Below are 19,012 nucleotides of genomic sequence, written 5' to 3' on the forward strand. Positions count from 1 at the left end.
TTCACACGCTCCACTGCAGGCGGCCCGGTGTTTCGTTGGTTCGAATCCTGGGCGCGGACATGGCACTGCTCATCAAACCACGCTGAGGCAGCGTCCCACATGCCACAACTAGAAGGACCCACAACCAAGAACATACAACTATGTACCCAGGGGCTTTGGGGAGAAAAATGAAAAAATAAAATCTTTAAAAAAAAATTTATAGAAATGCAGGTTATATGTGAATAAATAGTTTAATATTATTTTAGTAGCAGAAAAAGCTGTGGGCTGTGACATAGAGTGGGAGGGCATGATGATGATATAAGATAACCATGCAATAGTTGCTCATCACTGAGGGTAGACTTGAAGAAAAACAGGCAAATGTGTTTTGTATGGACTCCATTTTGTATGGAAAACACTCATTACCCACTGATGAGTCTATCGTAGCACGGCCTTCAGAGATGTAAATGGTACATTCTCAGTGTAGTTCAAGTGCGTGGCAAAAAGCACTTTGAAATCTCAAAGTTTGTTAGGCTCACGATCACCGGCAAATTTAATATAAGCCCTTAAAACAGCAAGTGTGACCAAGCCACAGTAGTTTTTTAAGTGAACTGATTTAAAAAAACTCAGTTTTTAAACTTTAAGCTATAGCTGTAGCTTTGAGATTTCTCTAAGTAAACACAACCTTCTAGCTACAAAATCAAATGTTAACAAGTCATAATAACTTAGAGCATTCACCTTGCTGTTCTAAACCCTATTTAGACATATTTCTCATGAAACTTATTCTGTGTTTCTAGTTTAAATTTATGTTGCCAAGAACAGATGGACAAGGAATAGAAACATATTCTTTCAGCTGTAGCCGGCACTAAAATGTGCTTGGCTGTATAGCCTGGGTGTTAATATACGCATTTCTTAGATATATGTCAAGCTGAAAACTACATTGTGGCAAGCACTAAAACCCCAGATGTGTGTCTGGTGATATTTATAAAACAACAACAACAACCACAAGATTGAAGTTCATATTTAGTATTATATATTTCACACTGCCTGATTCGTAAATAGGTGAAATTTTATGCTAATTTTTGTAATGATCTGGTTGATGGGAAGTATTCTACAAGAAATTAGACACTTCCTCACGACAGAGTTAATCTGGGAGCCCTCACTTTTCCACAAATCACAGGGATTGTCTACACCCACACCATATTGCTACTGTCTACCACCCTCCTTCTGATTTTTTTTCTTTCTTTTAATTTGTCTTTGTTTTTCTCCCTACACAAATGCCTTGACAATCAATTCTGCCATAAATAATCCGTAATGAAGACATTTCTTGTGGATTTGGAAGACGTAGGCTTTCAAACTTTCATGTTCAGCCCAACACAAAGAATTGTACAGAAATTGTGGAATATTTGCTAACTCTGGTAAAGGTAAATAAATATCGTATTCCTTCTAATTAGATACTCAGAAAAAATGAAAAGAAACTCCAAATTTGTGCTGCACAAATTTACTCCCCTAATGCTTCTACATTTTTTGATATAGCACAGTTTGCAATGTCTGTATACAACTGGTGCCTCTCACATACTGTCTTTGAGATCAGGGTCCTGATTGATTTCAGGCAAAGATAGTGTTTATCTCTATAATTTTGAATTCTGCTTCCATATGTAGCATCATCTAAAAACATCAAAGACTTCCTCACTTCACATTCCAGCTAAAATTTATTTTAAGTGCAGGTCCCCTTGGGATGTTATAACCAAGCAGATTAACCTACTTAGTTGATTTGCTACTGGTCTATTGATCTCATACTAGGAGTAGCAAATGAGAGCCCGTGGACCAATCCAGCCCACTGCCTGTTTTTGTATGGCCTGCAAATTCAGCATGATTTTTACATGTTTATAGAGGGGGAAAAGTGTTTAAAAGAATAATATTGTGACATCTGAAGATTATATGGAATTCAAATTTCAGTCAATAAATTAGTTTTTCATGGAACACAGCCACACTCATTCATTTAGGTTTTGTCTAAGTCTGCTTTCACACTACAATGGCAGAGTAGTGTAGTTGTGACAGAGACCATATGGTCCACAAAGCCTAAAATATTTACTGTCTGGACCTTTCGAGAAAAAGTGCCAACCTCTGCTTAAGAGAAACATTAACTCTTTCAGGTCACTGAGGTTTTCACTTTAGTTCTGCCATTATCAATGCTAAAGGGAATCACAGCGGCCCCAAAGACACAAGACCCAAGCACTCATTCCACAGTGTATGTATCTGTGTGTGGAACAGCTGTTCTCAACCACGAGGTCTCATCACATTGGAGTACTGTGAGGATCCTCATAATCAATTTGTTATTAATCATGAAATAGCAAACTTCCCAAATAACTTTATTGCAAAGGAAGAAACTAGAGCAGCTTTATGTCCAATGTTACGCTCAGTCACTGCATCCTGGTTGGCTTGCTTGAGTGTGAGAAACAGAAACAGAGTCATAGAGAGGAAGATAGAAATTGCAACCAGACCTAGAGATCCAGGTGAGACTCAGCTTCACCTGTGAGAGTCACCTGCCTGTCATTGAGAAATCATGACATCCTAACATTGGGAAATATGTGTCTATTCTGAGGAAGATATTATTTTTGTTCAATTTAATGTTATGAGATGTATTTTTGAAGGGGAAAAAATAGTACATTTCTGAAAGAGTTAACATGCCTTTCCAAATGGCTCCACGGGAGTAACAGAGGCAAGAGAATCTGCCAAATTTGATATTTTCATATTTAAAATAGAAAGTCTAGTAGAGGTGCTTCAGAGGGAAGAAACTTAATGAAATAACCAAAATTGGGTCATATTAGAGTGAGATTCTTAAAACAAGGTCAGTGATTCTGAATGGGGAAAATACTTTATTTTTACTAATATGGAATTGAAATTAAGCATTTATTTCAATTACAAATTTAGCCAAGAAATCATAGTTGTAGTAGAAATACCTACGACTTTGTCACTGATACTTATCACAGATCTTTTCATATCACATTATAGTTGTTGCAATATTTCAAAATGCTATTTAAACTAATTATTACCTTGAAATCTTAATAATATTGACCTCCTGCTCGATTTTAAAGTTAATTTATTAATAAAGAAGCCCTTATGTTACTAAGTCAAAATTTTAACAATATTTCAATATAATTGATTTCCTTTGTTGGCCTACATATTTTATTTTATGAACTTTAAACATTACTCTGAAAAGAGATGGTAGATTTCACGAGACTGGCAAAGCAGACCATAGCACAAAAATGGTTAAGACACCCTATTTTAGAGTTAAATTTGCCTTTGACTTTGCAAATCTTTTCCTGTACATTGTTAGTGCTGCATTATTTTGTCACACAGTTAATCAGATATGAATGCAAAATCTGAAAGTCAGGGGCTCAGTATAGAGCTGAGAACACAGGAGCAGCACAGCTAGTAAGTGGGTAATATTTATTCATAGCTTCGTCTCTTCATTTTTGACAGTTATGCCCTGATAATATGTCTCATTATGTAATTGTTTCAGACTGCCATATGTGAAGGAACAGAAGAGGATGCATTACAAACACAGACCGAATGTGGGTTGTAGCATTTTGGCGTTTCGTAGACTATAGCGTGTACCGAAGGGAGAAGTACAGCCATGGAGGCAGGGTAGGGCTTTCTCCACAGGCATGGTGTCCGGCGAGACGATGCAACACTGTGGGAGGCCACGTCCTGGGGTACCCTCACTGACTCAGTGGGGACATTTTGTAATCACCATAAATTGCTAATTATATCACTGCCTATTAGGTCCTTATTTGGCCAGGGTGAGAACAGCTAGCTACAGAGTTGCACTTTCTGAGAGTGGCTAGATTGTATATTTGCCTGCCAGTGATGCTTCATTTAGGTAGCAACTATTTGAAACATGGCTGGGGATCCAGAATAAACTTTTAAAAAGCCAAAGAATAGATGAAATTCCTCCACCAATGTGAATGCTTCGAGATTCTTCCTTAACATGTCCATCTATTACCTGTTGATTCTTAATTTAGATGTACTTCTAACAAGCACAAATGGCTGTTTTCCGTGACCTCCATAAATTAGAAAATGCAAATGAGAAAAGGGGATGAGTGGAAAGAAATGGAAGAAAAATTTATTAATATGGATTCTGTGTTTCCCAGTACAAGTATGTAAACATTAAAGCAGACTTTTAGCACCCTAGGGAACACACAATACAATGATATGTCTATCAATGAAAGGGGCAGGGTTAGTATCCACAGTGTGTGCCTACTATGGGCAGGTTCTCTGCTAAGAGATTGACAGGCATTCTCACATTTAAGACTTCCATTTAACACTTCTTTGAGGCTGGTTATTCTCCTCTCTTTCTTGATGAGGAAGGTATGTTACTTGCCCAAGTCTTCACATATAGTTGAAAATCTAGTTTTCCAACTGGGTATGCCTAACTCCAAATTCCATGTTGCCGTACCTACTGACAACACTAAGAATTAACCAATTAAATATTAGCAGTGATGGAAAAGAAAAAAAAATACTGCAAAGAAATATATATAACACCTTAAAATGGTACTGCAAATAATCATACAGCTAAATTGTTTCAGATGCCATCAGCAAATGAAGCCACAGTACAAAATTCTCATTCATCATGGCTACTCCAGGTCATGTGTGAATTATATACTGAAGAATCGCTGTAAGAAGGCTAAGAAATGCAAAATACTTTTTGGAAAGATTTCCATCCAAAATCGTTAAAATGTAAAAACTAAAATGATTAGAATCTAGTACATAAATGGATTAACTACAGTTATTTGGAGAATCTAGCAGTGGGAAATATCCCATTCTCTGTTGAAATCTGAAAAATAAGGGGTTAAGATACATATACAGAAATATATATATAGAGAGAGAGAGAGACCGAGAGAGAGAGAGAGAGAGAGGGAGGAATCACATGCCTGAGTTTAAAAATGACTTTTAAAGAATGGATTTGATCATCTCTTTTAAAGCCATATGGCTTTTGAAAACAACCAGCCAGCCAGAGCTGACTATAACTTTATGTATTTTCATTCTAAAATTCTGAACTTCCCTAAAACGGATCCAAAAAAAAGCAAAGACCAGAAATCACAGTGTGGCGTATTGTCAACAACTTTCCTGCTGTGACCAAAGTAGTCCAGGGCCTGCAAATCATTTTGCTGTGGTGGACTTGAAAAGTGATCTTCACCTGGGGACACATACCCAAGAAATCATAGGCATTTCATTGACAAGGCCCATGGAGAACCAGCTTAAAGACTTCTCGCAGCAATCCATGGCTGCAACAGGCAATGTGTATTACCAGGAAAAGTAAGTAGAGTTTATGAGCGCAAGCTAGCCGTGAATCTGAGCACCGCCGCTTCTGGGTTCCTGAGTCAGTTTGTTTCGTCCAGCTTTGTGGAGGGACTGAAGGCTGTTGCTTGTTTTCCTTGTGAATAAACTGTTAGTGTGTGGGGGGATGTTTTCACAGCACCAGGCCTCCCCTGCCCTCTTCCACAAACCAAGCTACTTTACGTGTCTCCTCATATTAGTGCCATCACTAAACAAAGCAAGTGCTCATGAATGAAGCCTGATGTCAGCAAATTCTGAACAGCATCTGGAGGGGCATCTGGCACCCTAACACTGATGCCTGCTAAGGGGTGAAGTCACCAGGAGATCACCAACCTCTATTCTCCTAAGACTTAAGCAGTTCCAACAACTGAAAAAACCCCACTCAAATTAAAATCCAATTTATTAGGGGGCAGCATCAATATTATTTTACATACGACTGTGTAGTCTTTACATTCAGTTTCCAGAAGCTCTACGAAGATCAGTTACTTTCTTAAAATATATAATGGCATGTTTCTGCTGTCTCCTTATTTTAGTTTCAATGAAATATGAAAAACAATAAAATTTTAAAAACATGGTAAAGCATTTGAACTCACTTATAAGCAATGCTTAATTAAACTTAAAAAATTAAGGACAAAACATCATGATGAGTAATAGCGATTTACACTAAAATGGTCCCTGTATGACAGAGCTGGTTTTGATATCTGATTATTCCTGGTTACATATAAATATTGTGCTCCTAGCAACAGACTGAGAGCCTCAATTATGTTGGGGTTATTGTGCTTTCTCGGGCTGTTTGCATGAAAGCACTGCTCGTCAGAAGTAAATCTCACTCTCCTGGCAGTTTGTCTTCGGAAAAGAGCTACTTGACTAAATAGAATTAAATCCCAACAACTTTCATCGGGGACTTTTTGATATCGGTAAACTATAGGATTCCATCCTGGAATCTGGTGTCCTTCCAGAGAACTCTCGAAAACCCGCCGAGTTCAAGACTCTGCACAAGAGAGCTGCCACAGCGTCTGTTTAGAACAGGGTGTGTATATAAGGAGTGTTGCTGCTGTGCAGGACTGAAGATCCCACTCTCAGCTGAGAAAAGGACATGAGAACACAACTGAGACAAGGACCACTATTGTCTCAAGCACTAACAACACACTTCATATCATTATTGCCTCACCATTTAAAGATGAGCACGTCTTGACTCATCAATGCCTCTAGGAAAAGATTATTTCAGTGAGAGAAGACTCTGCTTAGTTTGGCTTTTCAATTTTTTAAGCTTGTAATAGATTGTAGGCAGATGGACTAACATATCCAATAGGCTATCTATCAACATGTTAGTAAAGCTTAAAATATACCTGCATTCTTCTATTTTGTATATATTCTCTGTCTTTTTCTTTCTTATGCAGTAAGATAATATTATTTCATGACTTATGGCTACAGAAAAAGAATTATATTACATCTTGGATTACTACATTGAATTAATGTTGACATAAGTGGTTTTATTTGGATGGGATTTTTCAATTAATCTCATTTGTAAATACTTATAAGAAATACAATATCCTTTGTCATGTCAATTATGAAGTTGGTGGAGAAATCCATTCCACACATGAAATCACTCAGAAGAGAGAGCCTGTAGCCTGCTACTGTACCGGAGAGCTTCAGCATCTCTTCACCTCCTGACGCTTATTAATCATGCACTGACAAGTTCCCACAGAGCTTGAATTAAAAAAAAAATAAAGAATGAGCCCTTGTACATAGACATGTTGAGGGATTCAGATAAGCACAAAAGATCTCTGTGAAAAAGTTTTCCTTTACATTTTAAGAAGCATGTCATGTTATCTTTATAAAAGAACTGCATTGATATTAATCCAGATTTTAGAAAATACAGCAGCCTTCAAGACTAATAGTAACGCGAAAGTAGAAATGGAACATTCAAAGTACTTTCGCCCCTAACAACACTGAGAACAGAAGAGAAGTTCAAACGCAAACTTTCCGATTTCCAGCACTGAGAAACTAAGGACTTCAGCTCCCCTTTCACGGAGTTGCCTTGGGGTGGGGGAAGCCAAAATCTCTTTTATAGAACAAACTTTACTGGTATAACTCATTCTTCTCCTACGTCTTCTTATAGGATATATCCTTTTTAAAAATATTTTAAAGTACCACTGCATTGACACTCTTGGTACAAAGAAAAATTATTCTCTTGAGTTGTATTCTTTTAAAAGTTATTTGTTTAAAAGGGCTTCACTGTATTGGTCTTGTAGCCCTTCCTACAACAGAACAGAAGCAGTTCTATGAAAGAAGTCTAAACTTGGACAAACCGTTAAAAAAAAAGCAAAGTTCCTCTCTGTTTTTATCAAATTTGATTGCTGCAGCTGTTCCCAGTTTCTGTATTTTAAAAATAGCCTTATTCAGTGCCTTGTTGGCTAAAGGCCAGAGTGCCATTAGAACATGCTGTACGGAAAACCTCGATTCAGTTACAGATACAGAAATATATTTAAGATCACTGGGGGTCATCTGCAGCAAACACTTGTAAAGGAAAATAGAATTTTAATGTGTTTGGACTGATCGCCACTTTTACCAGACAGTTTAAAGCTCCTGTGATGAACCTTCCTATTAATATTTTTCTCTTAGTTGGGTAAAAATGCAGAATGAGTATCAATTTCATTGGAAAAATATTATTAGAAAGGTCTGTTTCTCAAATAGCAGTTGTACAGCTGAGATGCACATTTCAAGGAATACCTACTAGTGGATTCTGTTTGACAAGTTCCCAGGTACACATCCCTCCAGTAGAAAGGCGGGTATCATGGAGCAAATGCTACAAAGGGAATCACAGCTTCTCTCTGACGCAGGCCACCTAATTAAGGTCACCAGGTGTGAGATAGAACAATGTACCCAAGGAAAATGAGTCTAGGAACTCATTTTGGACTGATAAATTCATACCTTTGGGCTTAAAGTGTGTGGGGATAGGGTCAAAGAATTGAATTATTCAGTAGAGTCTCAGAGCTGTACACTCCATGTATTCAGTTCTTTCTTTTTTCCACAACAAAGGACTGAAACTAGCATTTGGGACTAAACAGATTCATAAAGGAGTGTTAATTTATGTTGCAAGTAGAAAGTATCTGTCCTGTGTGGATCATCAATAAAAAGAAGGAATTTTTAAAGCCGGGGAATGAGAGTAGCAAGAAACAACTGGTGTCTAGGGAGAAGCTAGGTGAGAAGAGCAGCTTTCATCAGGGAAATGGGCATTGTTGTCAAGAAGTGAAGCATCTGCGATTTTACCTTTCTTCAAAGCTAGCATGTCAGCCTTCCACAGTTTTGAAGAGGCTGGCAGAAGACATGAATCTCTGGAGTCAGAGATTCAAGACTTTACTACCCACAGCATTTATGTCAGCCCTCTGACCCCCAGTTTCCATAGGGCAAAGCGAAGAGCATTTCCACCCTGGAGTCAGAGGGGGATAGAGAAAGTAGGTCAGCACTCTGCAGGCCTCTTGGGACAGGATTTGGCTCAGTGTGAACCTAGGGGCAGAAATAAGACTCAAAGTGGTCTTATTTCCACAGAGAATGAGGATGAAGAGATGATACCCAGGTGTTCTAGGTGCAAGGCTAGGAGAACCACAAGTTCAGAGGGATTGAATTGGGAAGCAGAACAAAGCTGCACATAACGGGGTTGGTGGCAGCTGACTGTAATGAATTTCTTTATTAGGCTATTAAATATAAATTATTTTACTGTTATTCTTTATGATTTCTCAAATAAAAGTGGAGGTGATAAAGTATACAATATCTTAGATCTCTAGATTGCAATATTACAAAATAAGACATTTGTTATTTACCATGTGCTTATTATAACCTCAGGAATAATGAAAACAAAAATGTCAAAGCAAAAAAATCAAAGAAAATTATTAAAATCACATATATCAGTTGCTAGCTAGGTGCTGAGTACACAGTGGTGAGCAAGACATAAAGAGAGATTCTTAACACAATCACTGGACAGGAGAAGTTCACATTTCACTGTAGTTCAGAATGAGGAATAAATCTGGAGCTCCTGGAGGCCACTGCATGGGAGGAGCCATTCTGGTTCCTAAATTCTTTGAGCACTTGGATTCAGCCATGTCTGAACCTTGTCATGGGATTTTTCAGTTATATAAGCAAATATATCCACTTTATATCTTTTAAAATCATTTTAAGTTTAAACGTTTAAAATAAAAATAGTCTACTTCTGTTCAGCCAGCTGAATTGAGTTTCTCTCATTTGCAACTGAATGACACCTGAGTGATATGACTTCCGGATCTTACTACTCCAAGTTTCATCGTCCTCAGGATACTTTGGTGGTGTCATTCTCTCCACTGACGCATTGAACTGATTTGTATTCCTTAAAGATCAAGAACCTTGGCATTCAGCAATCCATAAACTTAACTTCATTTCCAATATTCCTCTATGCAAATTTTTATACCTTGTCCAAACTATTTTCTGTTTCCTAAATTGGACCAATTGCCACTGCTCAATAATATGGAAAGCTTTTCCCTCCTCTGCTATTTAAATTCTGCTAGTCTTTTAAGGCTCATTTTAATAACACCCCTTCTGTAATGCTTTCTCTTATGTCACCAACCCACTGGTAAATGTTATAAAAACATACTATCTTCATGACTCTTTTGGCATTCAACCTACACTATGAGGGAGCAATCACAGAATCAAATATTCACCTAGTGTGGCTCCTGGAGTGCAAGATCTAGTAGTTAAAAACAGCACATAGCACTTTTCACTTTGATCATCTCATTGCCTAATGAGCTATATGAGAGTGTCTTACTATTGAGTATGATCATCATCAATGTTTCAGTCCAAAGCTGATTTTCACCCTACACTACTCACCAAAGTAGTACCAATTTTTACATAGCTATTATGAATTTCTGATGATCTCATTTTGTTTCTTCTTGATTAGGGATTTAGGCGAGAGTTTTTATTTTGCTGGCTTACACTTGATCTCTATATTTATTTTGTTATATCATACATATTGTTTCATAATACTACTTAACATTCATTTGTTCATTTATCCATTTATTTCATACAAGATAGTTACATTGAACACCAAATAGTTGCTCAGTATATCAATATATGCCAGGCAGTGTGGAAGCTGACTGAGATACATGTGAATAAAGTTATCATTCCTAATCTGAAAGAGTTTAGTAGCCTTAAGAGACTTGACATGTAAAAAAAAAGGTACCATAGTATAATCAGTGCTACAATAGCCACATGTGTGAAATATACATTGACAAAAATGGAGAGCATTTAATTCTGTGGATGGTAGTTGGGGGTAGGGAGAGTTGGGATGGGAAGAGTTTAGTGAAAGTCTTTCTGGAGCTGATGATATTGATGGTAAATTTTAGTTTTCTGATATTGGGTTGAATGAAGCTCTTCCAGGATGAGAAAAGTGTATGAAAATACAATGACATATAAGGTCACATGGTATGTTCAGTTAATTATAAACATCTCCGTTTTCTTGGAGTAGAAATAGCAAGGGGAAGAGTTGTGAGAAATGAGGTAATGAGGACTCAGTCATAAAGGGCCTTGTAAACATTGCTTGGAAGCTTGGATTTTCCCTGTAGTTGACTGGGAGCCAGTTAAGATTTCTAAGCTAAGCAGAGAAGTGATTAGATTGCAATTTAAAAAGAACATTGAGGGAGTCGTGTGGAAGATGGATTGTAAGGAAATGAGGTAAGAAGCAGGGCGATCAATTAGAACAGCACTGAAATAATCCTGGTGAGGGATGACAAGGAGTTAAAGTAAGGCAGTGACCATGTGCTGAAAGGGAAAGCTGTTTAGGAGGCAGGACCAACAGTACCAGGAACCGGGAGATGGAGTGTATTAGAAGGCATGATGATGCCCAGGTTCAGGCTTGTGAGGCAAGCTGACGGTAATGCCACCAACCAACGTGGGGAAAGCCCAGGGGAAAGTCAGTGGGGCAGTAGAGAACATAGTGAGTTTGGTTTAGGATATGCTGATATTGTGGCTCTGTGAGACATTCACACTGAGCTCTCTGAAACTCTGCAGAAGACTGCTTGGAGAACATGTATCTGTGGATACGAACACTATTTCTAAATGAACTTAAAATCTTTAAGGGTGAGAATCATATATTGTGTTGCTTTGGAATTCTTCTGTTTTGTTTTTAGATTCCAAAATGTACAACCTGGCACATAGCAGACAATCAATAAGCATATGTTGAATTAGTAATAATGTACTGTATTAAGTACACTTGAAGCTTTCCTGATAGTCTTCTGGAAGTGTCTCCAAAAGAAAGACAGACTCACCTTAGAATTTGTTTTACAATGAGTACTATCTTGGAAAACAAATGGCTCATGATTTCAGAGAAAATTTCTTGAAGTGACAAATGTATTCCTTTTGATTAAAGGCAAAAATTGATAGATTATCTTTTATGTAGTAGTTATTTCTTATACTTATCTGCTCTGTTTAGTTTCCCACATTTTTTCATGATTTAACATACTCATAGTACTTAAGAACTATGCTTAAGCCATTGTTAGATGGGTGTTTTGTTTTTTTTTTTAATTTGCAACCAAAAGGATTCCTTACTGATACAATTTTACAGATGGGGAAAGGAAGTCAGAGAAGACAAATACTTTGCCCACACTTATACAGTAAGTGTCCTGGACTCTTCTCAGGATGTCACAATTCCTCCCCGCATCTCAAGGATACTGATGGAAAGAGTCCTTGGATAATTGTCATTAATTAATAATATCTTATCAAGGTAATTTTCAAAGGTGAAAGCTGTTGTTATCTTGCCATTCTTGTTGTTGGAAACCCTTCTATCGTTACTAATTCTTTTCAGTCCTCAAAATGATTCAAGAATACTGATAACTCCATTAATTTCACTAACAGCTCCAAAGACTGAATTCAATTTGCCACATTCTTTTGATATCTTTTAAATAGCATAAATAAGTTAGGAGTAAGTCTGTAACAATATAATAAAATGTTATATAGCTGTCTCCTAAATGTTTTGTTTTCAAATATTTCCAAAAACAATTACAATTTGATAACATTTTTAAAAGTTAAAAATTCTTTCTTTAAATCAGAAATATCTAGGTACTTATTTGTCATTGTAAGATGCTAATCATATCACATTGTTGGTTGTTAGAAGTATATTATGAATTCTGAATTCCATTAAATGATTGCTTTTTTCCAGATAAGTCACCATGCAAGAGGCATTTACTTATTACACATGTTTTTCAGCATATGTTGCAAGTTTATTTTAATGCTGAAGAGGCACATTATGATCAAAGCAGAATTCTGCCCAATTTAAACTGTTCCAAGCTATTTTCATACATTCACTCATGTAATACTGTAAGATTTACATTAAAATGAATGCTCCTCTACAATTAAGTGATTCAGTCAACATTTAAAAAAAAAGGTGCAAATATGTGCAATGTGAAAAAAAATCCACAGATGTGCGAATAATCTCTGTTTGGGGGCCAGTACCAGAAAGTACAGTAGCCAAAAAAAAAGTTCAAATTTTTGTCCTTTCTATACTCAAGTTTTTCTGTACTCATGTTAAAGGACATACACAAAAACAATCACAGGATTTTCCCTTATGATGCTAATTGGATTAGCCAATAACAAATTGGAGTGAGAAGCAAATAAACTACAAAATCAACAATAGCACTTAGAGATGGATATATATTTTGATTTGTCTCATTCTTATATTCGTCTATTCTGATAATGAATAAATTCCAAAGGCAGCAATGATTCACCTATGCTCAGAGAAGGTTCTTATGCATAAACCAGAATATTTAGCATTAAAGCATTTAAATAGGAGTTAGCCAGCTAGGATGCAATAACAAAAAGAAAAGCTTCTGATCCTAGAGGTCACTAAACCTCTAGCCTAGTGTATGCAGCTGTCCAGGTTGTATCCTATATAACTCTAGAGTCACCATTCACAGCCTAGGCAAGTGGATGGCGTCTCCTCAAATTTGTACAGAGCACATCCTGTACAATCATAATATCACGAAGCTGTAGGAAATGTGAAGAAGTTTATTCACATGTGACAAATGAGATCAAAGTGCTTCTTAAAGTTTCATTTCTGTTTTCATGAGATATATTGTGGTGGCCATTGGAAGAATGTCCAGTCTTTATCTACTTCAATAGGTGTGGAGCAAAGAAAGACAATGTCAATTGACGATCTGAACTATTTAGACAATCTGAAGCTTCTTGTCAAAGAGCAGCAGTAAATGGTCCTTAATTGTCATCCCTATTCCCTTCTCCCCAAGGAAACTGCAGGATATTTATCCTTCCATCATTTTCACCGAGCTTCCCAGTGCCATCTATTTGAGAAAATATAAAAATGGAAATGGCACTCACAGATGAGCATATTCCTAAAAAGAAGGACAATGAGTTGATGTAATTGTACTTAAAAACATTGTCCATTAATGTTTTTTCAACTAATTAACATTTATAGAAATCATTGATATACATTATATGAAATCACATCCTTTAAAATGAGGACAGTGCTTCTGCTCACAAATTTCAATGTGCTCTGGTATAGTAGATGAAATTTTAACACGTAGAAACTTGTATACTGAGGCCTAATGCATGCCTCCATGTTCAAATCTGATGTGACCCAGACCTTCAACGGTTCTGATTTATTGCAGCTTTTCTACACAGTTCTACAAGTAGCCTTGGTGAACTGAACCTTGTGTCCATATATGTGTCCATCTAGATAAATATGAGCAAGGAAATGATTAACCTGAGGTCTCTTGTTAAGTCACTGACCATACTTCCATTAGTTACATGAGGCCTCCTCTCCACACACAGTTTAAATTGGGAAATATAAAACTGCTGAGAAAATATAGCGTTTATGATTTGGTGAGAAGTTAATATGACCTAAATTGTCTCATAAAAATCTTCATTGGCTCTTTGCCCATGAGAACTAAAAGGTTCAAGTTCTTAGTCAACTGGCTAAAGGGAAGTTCAGAGTATTTTTGGAACAATCTGAAACAGCCAAGACCCCTGTTTTAATAGCAGGGCAGCAATTATTTTGCACACAAAAAAAGGATAATAAAAGCAGGGTCATGGGTATGGGACAGGGACATATACTCAGGTGGATCAATGCAAGGAGAAAAAGAAACGTATTACTATGAACAATGTTTCTGTTCTTTATCTCTGGTAGTTATTTTCATGCAGTTCTTTGAAATTAGGAAATGTGCTTTTATTTGGAAAAGTGTTAAGCATTTGAAGCCTTCAGTGTGTGTGTGTGTGTGTGTGTGTGTGCGCTCGTGTGTGTGTATCAGCCCACAACGTTAGGTGTTCAACAAAAATATCATAGTTTTTATTTCCTGTCAATCAACTTAATTCTGCCTCCATGTTCCCATTACTCCATCCTATCAGTAAATTCCATCTCAGATATTTTAAAAACCAATTTCCTCTTTAAAGATTGTAGAATAGCCAGGAAAATTTGAAAATTGGCTCTCATTCTTTCTGTGTCATATTGCCACTGTTATTCCTGGTATATAAGCTTGCGTTCTGATGCCATGTACATGTGGGACTGAGGACGCTTGTTGAGACGCGTGCTGGGGCTGCCTCCTAGCTCTTCCATCTGAGATGGAAGATCCCTCCACAGCTCTTGCATCTGAGGACATCTCACCACCTTCTTAGGATTCTTCCAGGGAACCACTTGTGGTTGTACACTGTTCTTGGGATCCACCACAGTAGTGCTTTCTTCTGCCTGGCCCAGCAGAACCTCTCCTTTCTCTTTCCTTACCCTTAAAATCCTCTCTTTCTTTGGGACGTCTCATATCCTCTGTTCAGGGAGCAAAAGTCACAAATTGTTGGCTAGAGGGCTGAATCAAAAGAAGTGTCAAAGAACTGTTTGACTCAGACCATAACATGTTCTCAGTTTTTCAATCCTTGCTAAAACTTGTTTTTAATATATCAAATTTTTCTGTTTTTTAAAACCACTTTATTGAGGTATGATTGACATATAAAAAGCTGTATACATTTAATGTACACAATCTGATGAATTTGGAGAGAAGCATACAGCCATGGAGCCATCACCACAATCTATGCCATAAACAAATCCATCAGTGACAAAAGTTTCCTCTCCTCTTTTTATTTTGTGATAAGAACACTTAATGTAAGATCTACTCTCAGCAAATTTTTAAGTATACAATACAGTGTTGTTAACTATAGGCTCTATGCTGTACACTAGATTTCTAGGAGTTATTCTTGTATAACTGAAACTTTGTACCCTTTGACAAACACCGCCCTGTTTTCCCCTCCCCCCAGCCCCTGTAACCACCATTCTACTCTCTGCTTCTATGAGTTTGACTATTTTAGATTTCTCATGTAAGTGGGAGCATGTAGTATTTGTTCTTCTGTGTCTGGCTTATTTCCATTAGCATAATGTCCTCCAAGTTCATCCATGATGTCACAAATGGCAGGATTGCCTTCTTTTTAAAAGCTTAATAATATTCCATTCTAGGTATATGCCACATTTTTTTAATCCACTCATCCATCAATGAACACTTAGGTTGCTTTTTTTGTCTTGGCTTCTGTGACTAACACTATGGACATGGGAATATAGATAACTTTTCAAGATTCTGATTTCAATTCCTTGGTAATATACCTAAAAGTGGGATTGATGAATCATATGGTAGTCCTGTTAATTTCCTGAGGAACCACCGTACTGTTTCCCATAGTGGCTGCACCAATTTACATTCCCACCAACAATATACGAGGGTTCTCTTTTCTCCACATCCTCACCAAGGCTTCTCTCTTTTTTTTTTTTTTATAATAGCCATTCTAACAGGTATGAGGTGATATCTCATCGTGTTTTTGATTTGCATTTCCCTGATGGTTAGTGATGTTTAGCACCTTTTTCATATACCTATAGGTAAATGAATGTATCTCTTCTTTGGAGAACTGTCTATTTTGGTTTGTTTGTTTTTGCCAAGGAGTTGTAGGAGTTCCTTCTATATTTTGGATATTTACACTTTACCAGATATATAGTTTTCAAATATTTTGTCCCATTCTGGCTAACATTTTAAAAAATAAGTAGACTCCAAATAAATATGTAATCATGAGATTCTTGAAAGATTGAAGGATCTGGTAAAATTGGGCCAACTTGCCCTCCTTGCAAATTTCCTCCTCTTTAGAGAAGGCATGCCCTTTCCAATTCAACCAAGTCCCTACCCCAAGTGCTTCACTTTTGGCCCCACTGGTCACTTGTGATTTTGTCTTCTGAGCATAGAATACTAACTGCAAAAAGCCCCAGGGCCAGAATGTGGAAGAGCCTCACTGCATCCACAAAACAGGAAATGGCATCATACAGGCAGACAAGCCAAATAACAATACAATACATGCATGAGTCTTATATTAGAGATAGAGATGCAGACAGTAAGAAGGATGTAAGCAAGAAACACTATGGACTTTGAATAAGATCATTTCTTTTCTTTTTCTTCTTTTGAGGAAGATTAGCCCTGAGCTAAGTACTGCCAATCCTCCTCTTTTTACTGAGGAAGACTGGCCCTGAGCTAACATCCACGCCCATCCTCCTATACTTTATACGTGGGATGCCTACCACAGCATGGCGTGCCAAGCAGTGCCATGTCCGGACCCGGGATCTGAACCAGCGAACCCCGGACCGCTGAGAAGCAGAACCTGCAAACTTAACCACTGTGCCACTGGGCTGGCCCCGAGATCATTTCTGACATATTATGCTAACCAGGTGATAATTAATTTAATAACATATTCAAAAGAAAAAATTCTGTACCAACTACAAGCTGTCAATTCCTGAAAGGGTCAGCATTTCTGAGATAAATTAGAAAGACATGGTAAGTGACTCCATAGAGATTCCGGTCTAATTAAGAGAGAAGGTAGTGTGTGGAATCCACATAGGCAAACAGTTCACTAAAAGACCTATTGAGAAAAGTGATAGGGGTTAAGAGAAGGCTAAGTTCAAGGTGCCAGGTTGTTTGTAGGAAGGGAAGTTAACCATCCTGAAAGGCAGATTTCCCAGGGGAAGTCACATGTCAGCAACAACATGAGACTCAGCCAGGTGAACAGGTAGGCAATGGTGGTTTCAAGCAGAGCAACACTGTGCAAAGGGACAATGAAAGGTGAGATAAATCCTGACACTTAACCTAGAAATTGTTCAATATAGTTGCAGCATGGAATTTCAGGGGCTATGAGGGAAAAGGCATATTGGGCTCAAAAAGTAAGCAAGTTCATGGGCACATGGTTTTACAAACCATGTCAAACAGTTTTGACTTATTTGAAGGGCTGTTGGCCCCCCCATTGAAGTATTTTATACAATGAACAACATATGCAGATTGTTGGCATGGAGAAATCACATGACCCTTCCAAAATACAATTTCTTTAATCTACAAAGTGGAAATAATGTCATCCTGCTTGCCTCATCAGATTATTGTAAAAATCAATATATGCTAAAGTTCAGCAAACTCTAAGATACAAGTAAATCCCATATTGGATAAAATTCATTTAATGTTTCAACTATTTTTGTAGGAAGTGAGTGAGCAGGATCTCTGATAGGTTAAATAAATTTTATTACATAAGACAATAGTAGTAAAGTACAATTTACATCAGTTACTAGCAAATATTCAACTAAGAAAAAGACGATGCAGAAAACTTAAGTATTAGGGTAAAAAAAAATAAGATGGAGACTATAGGTATTGAAAATAACTTTTAATTAACCTATTATATTCAACTTATTGGGTGTTGAAGACACCTGTCGTACTTTCTTCCTTCCCCAACTCTTTTTAAGCAACCTCCGTATTCTGTCCAGGATGGCATGGAGACATTCTATTCTCTGAGAGAGTCATGACAGAGGTCCTGGGGTAGCATCCTGTGTCCTGCATCTCTATGGTAGGGTGTTCTACTTCTACACAGAAGCAGTGACACTAATGTTCCCTATGCAAAAGTTAGGCGATGTACTTTATCCGTGGTTCCTGGATATGCGGCTTTTAAGCCTGATTCTCTGTCACTTGGAGAGACTCTGTGGCTACTAATACCATTAAATAAACTCCTTTTTTCTACACAAGCGAGACTCGATTCTGTTGTTTGCAGCTAAGTACATAACTGATACATGTGTCAAAGTAAAACTATAAATTTTATCCTGAGGTGGCAATCTTTTTAGTTCCACTCTTTAATTGTACTTTGGAAGCACGGCATGAAAAAGTGAGGGAACGAAAGAGGAGAAAGAAATGGATCCCAATGCTATATCCTCAAAGAAAAGTAAAATAGATATTTTTAAAGTAGCAACCTCAAAACTTAAATATGTTAGCAACACAATTTCTCATGTGGCCCTTGAGTACTTCTACAGAATTTTGTTTGTAAAGCTCTACTGTGATCTTAGTAAAGTCTTATAGAGATTAATCATGCAAGCTTTATAATGTGAATTCTGGGTCCAGATTCTTGATCCTTAAGTTATTAATTGTGTGACCTTGAAAATATATTTAATCTTTGCAAGCGTCCTTTGTCTGTAAAATGAAACAAAAAATACCTAGTGAGAGAATATATTCATCACACTTAGCACCGTGCTTGGCACAGGACAGGCACTCAATAGTTGCTGTTACCCTCATAAACAATATTAACATTTCCTTGAACTAGAAAAGGATTCCAAGGATGGAAGAGGAATAGTGAGTACTGGTACTCTGGGATCTTGAACTACAGTGGGAGT

General features: G+C 37.3%; 1 protein-coding gene across 6 annotated transcripts in view; it reads right to left on the reverse strand.

The window, feature by feature from the left end:
- Positions 1–19,012, reverse strand: part of DGKB (diacylglycerol kinase beta) — a 685,277-nt gene that overhangs the window by 31,660 nt on the left and 634,605 nt on the right. The window lies entirely within an intron of this gene.

Source organism: Equus asinus, chromosome 1 (genome assembly GCF_041296235.1).
Source record: "Equus asinus isolate D_3611 breed Donkey chromosome 1, EquAss-T2T_v2, whole genome shotgun sequence".
NCBI lineage: Eukaryota > Metazoa > Chordata > Mammalia > Perissodactyla > Equidae > Equus > Equus asinus.